Consider the following 9,553-nt stretch of genomic DNA (forward strand, 5'->3'; position numbering starts at 1 on the left):
CATGAAAGGTTAAGACTCCAGGGTTCTCCAACACTAAGTTCCTGTCCCCATGAGGCCCTCTTAGCCTCTCTGCTGTTGCCAGCCACCAACCAGTAGGTTCCCCACCTCTAGTCAGCAACTTTTCTCCAGGTGTGCCCAGAGAGGTCCTTCCAGCACACGGGGAAGTTTCATCTCCTTACCTGAAATACGCAGGAGAAGCTGTGTCTCCTTACAGTAGTTACGAAAAGCAAAGTTAGATAAACACAGTGGTCGAGTTTTTAGATTTTTATGGAAGGTAAACTCTCGAAATCTAATCTCACCCACGTGGGCTTTCGAACTAATTTCTTTAAGAATAGAAATGACACAAAATTCTTGTAAAGAACTTTTCAGAGGAAGTGGGGATGTTTCAGAACTGGATCTCAGTTCAGACAGGAAAAAAATAGAGTAAATTTTACGATGGATGGACAGAAGTGCAGTATCCTGTCCAACAGCAAGGGAATCCCCCTGGAGTCCCTGCCCTCTAGTTGTGGGGATGGTGAACAGACATGCCTTAAAAGATATGCCTTAAAAGAGCCACTGTGATCCCAGAGAAGGGGCAGTGACTTGGTCAATTAAATGATGCCTCTAAGGAGGATATCCTCTCCAGAAATCCTCAGACTCCAGGCAAACAGGGTGTTTCCCTTCAGGGCTATATTCTGTAAGGAATGTCAAAGAAGCGATTTAAAATCTTGGTGGCTCCACACCCCCTGGGTGCTGTTCAAAAAGAAAACGAAAGTCCAGTGGAGAATCTGGCTGGGCGCTCAAAGTGAAAAGAGGAGAAGGAGCCTCCCTTGAGAAAGTAAGATTCATTGGCAGTGGCTTAGAGGGAGGTGAAACATGAGCTCCCACAGAGAGCAGAAGGAAGGGAGAGAAAGAAAAGGCGACAGGTTAGAGACAAACTCTCCCGTGTTATCTGAGAAAGAACGTAAAAGGAAATGAGCCAGAGGAACAGCCATCGTGTGAGTGTTTTCAATCCAAACTGTGCTGCTTTACGGAGTCAGCTTTTTTGACTTACTAGATCAGAACCGGTTCCCTCCAACATGGGTCATGGGAATGTTCTCATGTCTAGGGAGACCAAGAAAACAGTGAGGGTGTTGGTAGATCAGGCCTTTCATTGATGTCCTGCAGACAGCCTCCTTAGTCCCATCCACCCAGGGGCAGCTTAGGTTGTCCTGAAGGGTTTTCTAGGAGGTAGCCTCAATCCCTGGGGCATTCCCCTGACACCTGTTTTCAATTTGGTTTCAGTCAAAGGCTGCAAGTAAGTGCCTCTGAACTTCAGTGGCTTTATAAACCCGCACTCATTTCCTTGGGATATCGGAGCGCCTGGAGGAAAGGGCAGAGGTTTTTTTCCAGGGAGTGGCGTGCAACCCAAAGACAGAAGCTAAGAGAAAAGGAAAGTATTCCCTTAAACTTACCAAAGTCAGTGCCTCTGTTTACAGTCCCATCTGGGTTGCTGAAGAGATGTCACCAGAACTGGGTTCCTAAGGAGATCAACCAAAAGGGACCTCAACTCATGCCATGAAGGTCCTGGACATCATTGCAGAAAAGAATTAGGGATGGGTCCGAGTGAGGCATAGACTGATTTTGTGAAGAGAAAGCAAGAAGTGCCCACTCTGAGACACGGTGGAGTGCAGGCATGGGAGAGGAACGCGCTGGCTTCACCTGAGCAAGCCATGTTTATATGGGTAAGATCTTCAGCGATGGGACATGCTCTAAGAGGATATTTTTAGTCCTCTTCCTTATGTTGGTGACTTGACATGTTAATCATTACCTACTAGGGACTGTTTTCTTTCTTCTTTGTTTTTGATGAAAAATATTTACCGATTTTCCCATGTGGAGGGTCTCATCATCCTGGCTTGTGGATCAAAACAGTGCTACATGTGTAACACTGAGGGTTTTATCAAGAGTGTGACATATGCATGAAGTAATCAGATCCTAAAAGTATAAGTCATAGAAAAATCTATTTGCTGAGCCAAAGCGTTCTCAAATCTGTTTTTCTTTAGGTCTAGATCAGAAGAGAGGTTATTTATAGACCTGTGGACAAGGTCTAATAGTCCATTTAATAGTGTTGTTTGTGATCAAAGCCTATGGAAAGTGGAATTCCAATCTGGACTTAAAGTCTGGACGTAAATCATGGCCACTCTTGTTTTTCCCACTCTTGTTTTTCTCCTTTCAACGTATTCTTCTATTCTACCTCAAATTCATATCAATACATTCGTCCTGATCCAAGTTTATCTTCCTTCCACCATTCTCCCACACCATTAGTATCCACTCCCACTAATGTTACCTCAATTTTTCTCTGTGTCAATTGGATTTTAAAGACATTAGTTGGTGGTGTGAAATAGGTTGACTATAAGCTTGAATGGAGGAGATTTATTGCCAAGGAAATAGTATTTCATGAATCTGGATTTAATGTCATGGTTCAGATAAAAAGTCTTGAAATAAAATAGGTTGAAGTGATGGAACTGCCTTGGAAGAATATTAAAAGAAAGATCACCAGACTTAGGGAGAAGAGCAATTTAGAATAAATTTATTGTGGGATCCCAGACAATCCACTAATTGTGTATTTTCTCTGGCAACTTCCCAGAGGATGGTCTTTTCTTTAAGGCAATGTAGAATGTACTCACACAGGGGCATTAGTTCCTTTAAGAAGCTCAGTGCTGGATGCCCGATAAGGGTCTGGACGGACATAGGAGATACAGCCATAAGACCTTACTCAATAAGGATGACAGCAGTTTAGAATGGTAGTGTCCTGGCAAAGTGGAGACAAGAGTGAGCAACAAGATCAGAATGGTAACCAGGAGCCTGTGGTTATGTGTAAGGGGTGAAAGTGCATTCCTAGGAATAAGACGCAGGGGGTGGTCAAAAAGTATGCCAAGTGTAGCCAACTCACATAATGAAAAAGATCAAGAGCTGGAGAGCAGATATCCTTATAAAATTGTGATACAAGCCAGTTTTAGGAATCTATCTCAGCCTATCAATCCAGACCCCACTGACACATGAGAGCTTTCTCTTGAGGAATGCCATAGCAAGTAAATATGGTAAATATTCAACCAACATTTTCCTCAAGTTTATAATCTTGATAAGTTTTCTTATGAGTTTGCAAAACTCTCACATTGCTTTCATGACTTGTGGAACCAGAGCCATTATACAAGAAAGGGCCAAGTAAAACCTCCTGAGGTTGATTGTCCACCCATCTTCCTGCTAAGACAGTGAACCAGAAGTAACGCTTTATCCCAAGGAGAATTGTAGAGATCAGCATTCCTATCAAAATCATATAGAAAGAATACATTTTTGTACTTATGCTATCACCATTTGGATCGCCTGTGTGCACCTGTGTGGCCACTGCAAAAGTAGGTGATTCAATGTTTGTGGACCATTATCTTAAGTCAGTGGTAGAACCACTCATAGCCAATCTGCCGCATTTGATATCTTCATTGCAAAAGATCAACACATTCTCTGGCACTAGGCATACAGCTATTGATTTGTTTAATGTATTTATCTCAATCTATGTCAGTAATGACAATTAAAAACAACTTGTTTTTACACTGGAAGGAAAGCAGTGTGTGTCCATGCAGGTGTTCCAGAGTTATCTTAAGCCTTTAATATAGTCTTCAAGGCCATCATTGATCCTGTTGCTATTACACAGAGTATCATATTTGTCACACACATCAATGGCATCCATGCTAATTGAACTAGTATACAGGAAGTAGCAAGTGTTCTGGATTGCTCACTAAGACAAAGACATGCCAATATGTTGGAAGATGTTTCACATAAATCCATTGTCACATCAATAAAATTTTCAACACATCTTATGGTCTGTGGCGATGACAAAAAAAGGGCTTGGTATAAGATCAAAAATGTGATACAGGCTTCTCTACCATGGGCGCCATGTGACTTGGTGGATCCCATGATACTAGAAGTATCCATTGTGGATACAAATGCTGCATTGAGTCCCTAGAATGAGACACATTGTGGCTTCTCCTAGTTTCCGAAGAACTACATATAAATCATTTATAAGGAACTACTTATAAATTCCTTTACAGGTCATCCAGTCTCTGATATTCTGTTATAGCAACACAAGGCTAAGAGCCAATAAGCAGTGGAGTAGCTACATCCAGCTTTGTGAGAGAACTACTTGATGTTTGTAAAGGAGCAATGGAAGAGGCTGAGTGTCTGCCATGGGATGATAACTGACATAAGCTGCAGATCACCAGACCATGAGTCATGGGGTCAAGCAGGCACAATTGCAGCCTAACAAACAATGCTATGATACATGTCAAGCATATGCAAACATGTCCAGAATTCACAAAGAATTACATGGACAGGGGACACAGAATTCCACATTGCCTATGGTTGCACAATAGCTTCTCCCCCCTTTTATCCTTATGCATAATAGAGATTTCTCATGATTAAATGAGAGAAGAGGTAGAAACAAAGGTTTGTTTCACAGAGGAGTCAACTCAATATTTTAAGGTTAACAAAAAAAAGTTGCCATACTACAGTCACACTGAGTGATAACCTTGACAACAAATGATGAAGGGACATCTCTCCAGTGGGTAGAGCTATGAGCAGTTGGTCATTCATCTGTATGGAGGAGGAGGAAATTTCTTGAAGAAAGGATACACACAAGTCCCTGAGCAGTGATAAATGGCTTATTCAGGAGTCTGGAATAAGCAAAATGGAATTTTGGAAATAAGGGAGTTTTGGGGAGTGGCATACAGTTGAATGGGGGGGGGCGGTGATAACCAACTATATGGATCTTTTTGCCTTATATTATGTTTACTAGGGAAAAGAGAAAGGACTAAACATCCAATCTGTGTACCTCAAGAGAAACTCATTCTAAGATGTTAAGAGCCTCTGTCCTTACCCACCTCACAACAGGTCCTAGGCTGGATGATAAAAGTGGAGCCTATTTATTGGCTTAGTAGAAAGGACTCTCTCTCTCTGTCTCTCATGAAGCTGGATATAACTACTGCCACTGCTTGTTGGCTCTTCGGCTGCTTTGTGTTGCTATAACAAAATATCACAGACTTGGTGACTTATAAAGGAAATAAATTTATTTTATAGTTCTTTAGGCTAGGAAGTCCAAGGTCAATTGTCCCACATCTGACGAAGGCCTTAGAGTTGTGTCATCCCATGGTGGAAGGTGGAAGGGCAAGACAGTAAAAGAGTGAACAGGAAAGCAAGAGAGGGCCATACTTGCATCTATAAAAGCCCATTGATGCAATTAACCCAGCCATGTGAGAATGACACTAATACATCCATGAGGGCAGAGTCCTCACAACCTAATCACCTATTAGGCCCCAATTCCCAACACTGTTAATTGAGGATTAAGTTGACAATATTAGAAAAAAAATAGAATTCATTAATACCAATCCTATTTGTTTTTAAATGATAATAAAAGAACACCATGAACAAGTCTATGATCACAAATTTGGAATCTTAGTTGCAATGGACCAATTTCCTGAAAGACACAAACTGTCAGTACGTGCACAAGAGGAAACAGGTGATCTGAATAGACCTGTCTATTAAAGAATCAAATCAATAGTTAACAGCTTCTCAAAAAGTAAAGTATCAGGACTGCCTGGTGGGTTCATGAGTGGATTCTACCAAACATTTAAATAAATAATACTGATCTGATTGTATATAATTCTTTCCAGAAAATAGAAGCTGAGAGAACACATGCTAACTCATCCTATGAGGCCAGCATTACCAGAGTCAGACAGAGACACAAGAGAAAAGAAAAACTATATCCTGGTTTCTCTCCTGAACAAAGACTGCAAAAAATCTTTAACAAGATATTAACACATGCATATACTACAGCCCTGTTTAGCAAATTATACATCACAATCAAGTGGGATTTATTTCAAGTGTGGAAGTCTGTTTTAGCATTTGAAAATTAGTTATTGCAATCTACCACATCAACAGGCTAAAGAGGAAAAATCATTATTCAATCAGTTGATAAGATAAAAACATTTCGCTATATCCTACCACACATTCATAATGAGAACTGTCAGCAAACTAGTAAGGAAAAATTTCTCCACTCTGTGAAGAACACCTATAAGAAACTACAGCTAAAGTCTTACTTAATGGTGAGAAAATAAATATTTTCCCCCTAAAATCAGGATCTAGGCAAAGATACCCTCCTCAACATCCCTACGATTTTTTTATTGAAAGTTTTTTCCAAGTGCATTTATCCTAGAAAGTAAATAAATGGTATACAGATTGGGAAGAAGAAATAAAACTATTAGCACTATTAAAAACTATAAGTATATTTCAGCAGATAATAGTGGCCTGGATCAATGTTATGGTGAATATGGAGAGAAGGATTTGAGAGGTAGAGGAAAAGAAGAAAGGATACACACAAGTCCCTGAGCTGTGGTAAATGGCTTATTCAGGAGTCTGGAATGAGCAAAATGGAATTTTGGAAATAAGGGAGTTTTGGGAAGTGGCATACAGTTGGGAAAATCAACAGGGCTTAAGGATGATGAAAAGCACCATGAGGAGGGGGAGGCATTAAGAAGGATGTTTTGGATTTGGCTTGCATCAGTAGGTGGGTGTTGAGGCCATTTATAGAAGTGAAAGAGAGAACCCAGGAAGTATATTTGGAAGGGGAGGTCAAAAATTGGGTTTTGGTTAAATAGAGATTGAGATGCCTTCTAGCTCTGAAATCAGAAGGCGTGTGTGTGTGTGTGTGTGTGTGTGTGTGTGTGTGTGTGTGTCTAAGTTTGCATGCTCCTGGAGTTCAGACCAAAGCAGTGGGCTAGAAATTAAGAGTTGGTGAATTACTTACATATAGATGGTAATTGAAATCATAGCTATGGAGAAATTGCTGGGGGAAAGATTGGAGAGTGAGAAGAGGGCCCCAGACTGAACTGGGGTATCCAATGGCCAAAAATAAGAAGGTGAGGAGCAGAAAAAATAGAGGTTTAGCTAGAGAAGAGGGAAAACCAAGGAGAGTAAGTATTGACTACTGCTGAGACATTACAATTAGTAATGAAAAAAAAAATCCATGAATTCAGCAACACAGAGATCATTAGTGACTTTAGAGAAAGTTGTTTTGGTAGAATCATGGAGCCACAACCCCAGCCCGAGTGAGGGATTCTTCTGATATTTTAATTAAAACACCACTCACTGAGTATGCTTTAAAGATGGTGAAAAACGTTGACATGAGAGGAGAGGTTGAATATATAAAAGAGAAGACAAGGAAGAGTGGCTGGCTTACAGTTCTTGAGAAGACAAGGTTGGGGAGTAGGCTCCAAAGCAGAGGTGAAGAGAGGACTCCCCTCTACAGCAATTAAGAGAGAGGCAGATCAGGAGGTGAGCACAAGGGAGGTGATATTTTAGAAAGACAAAGGATTTTCCTTCTGGTAATTTGTGTTTTCTTTGCGAACTAAGGACTTCCTGTCATTGTTTTGGGTTAGTGTATATGCAAAGTACAACCATCTTTCCAGTGTATTTGTCTCTTCTGACTTCCAAGACATAGAGTTACTGGGTTAAAGAATTTAAACTTTTTAAAATCTCATAATACACATTGCCAAATTGCCTTCTGGAAAGTCATCCAGTTCATTTACTTAAACCCAAAAGGCAAAATGTAAATGAGTGACGAAGATGCTAATTTTAGGCCAGGAGATTTTGCAGTATCTAGAATTTGTTTTAAACTAACATTTTCTAAATTGGGACCATAGGTGGCACTAAAGGATTAAGGATTATAACAACCTTTGGGATCCTAGGTTAGAAGAGATCATAAATGGACAGCTCAGCCACTCTCTTTTAAAGCAGATAAGCTAGAAACAGTTCTAGACAAATAATCCTTTCTTTTCTTAACATTCTCTATAAATAACCTTGGTTACACATTCTAGTCTCATACTTTCAGTGTTAATGGTCTGTCACACTTGAGATTGTGTAACTATGTAAGCCTATTTGAATTTTTCTTGTCCTTTAGGGTGGGAAGTATATTTCACCATGCCATTTGCCAAGTATTTCTTAAAATACTAATTATCATACACAAAACTTTCCCACCTTTCATTATTCGGCTTCCATAACTTTTTTCCCCCTGAGATAGAAACAAGTTGTGAGTCAAAGGCGACTCTCTCATGATCTGATCACAAAGCTGATTACTTTAACATTAAATATGAATTTATGTGCCACGCTTAACTTGGCTAAGTTGAATGCTGACTTTTCAGCTTTGCTGTGTGGAAATTGTACTTTAGACAAAATACATAAATGCCAAACTGGCCTGTGCTGGCAGGGATGGTTTTGAGAGTCACTGTTGTCTAGTATTCACACAGTGGGAGTTGCTTTGGTGTCTTTATATCCAACCCAACACGTCTAGATTTCAACAGCCAGTGACTGAGAAGCAAACAGGCTCCTAGCCTTCTTTTTCTCAGAAGATGCAGTGCCCCCTGCTGGTACAAATGAACCATACATTAAATACCCGTTGCCTTGTTTTAGCTTGAAACTAAAAATCTGGGAGTTGGCTTTCCCTTTAAGCCTTCTTTCAGCAATAATAGTAGAAAATATTTTTTTTTACCTTTATAAAGTTTTAATTGACACACAAGTGTACATATTTATGGAGTACAGTGTTAATAATTGAATACATGTATACAATGTATAGTGATTAAATTGGGGAAACTTTGAACCCCTCTCTTCTACATCTTTATAAAATATATAGTAAATGGTTATAAACTCTAGTCACCTGCTATGCTGAGAACACTAGAACTTACTATTTAACTGTATTTGGTCAACTGTTATCTGATGTTGTTCTAACCCCTTCTTCTTTTTTTTTTTTTGTTTCCAAACATGAGCAAGAAAATGCAGTATTTGTTTTTCTGCATCTGCTTTATTTCACTTAGCATCATGCCCTCATGTTCCATTCATTTTGTGGCAAATGACAGATTTTCATTTTTTTATGGCTAAAATAATATTCCATTGTGAGCTGGGCACAGTAGTTCCTGTTTATAATCCCAGCTGCTCAGAAGGCTTAACTAAGAGGATTAGAAGTTTGCAACCAATCTGGGCAACATCAGGAGATCCTGTCTTAAAACTAAAAAAAAAAAAAATAATTAAAAGGACTGGGGATTTATCTCAGTGGTAGAGTGTGCCTAGGTTCAACCTCCAGTACAGAAAAACAAACAAACTAAAAATAAAAACAAAAAAACAAGAAGAAAACCCTCTACTATGTTTGTATGACACATTTTTAAAATTCCATTCATCCATTGATGGACACCTTGGTTGATTCTATATTCTTAACCATTGTGAATAGTGCTGCAATAAACAAGGAGTGCAGATATCTGTTCAATATACTGAATTTCCCTCTTTTGGATATATACCTAGTGTTGGGATAACTAGATCATATGATAATTCTATTGCTATCTTGGCAGTAGAAAATATTTTCAATTAATCCCTATTTATGGTTGGGAGATAGGAAGATATGGGGATAGGGAAGCAATGAGAGCATTCATGTTAAAGCCTTTTCAAAACCACATCACAAAATGTGAATCTTTACTATTTGCTACATGCAATAAAAATG

This window comes from Urocitellus parryii, chromosome 3 (genome assembly GCF_045843805.1).
Source record: "Urocitellus parryii isolate mUroPar1 chromosome 3, mUroPar1.hap1, whole genome shotgun sequence".
In the NCBI taxonomy this organism is placed as follows: Eukaryota; Metazoa; Chordata; class Mammalia; order Rodentia; family Sciuridae; genus Urocitellus; species Urocitellus parryii.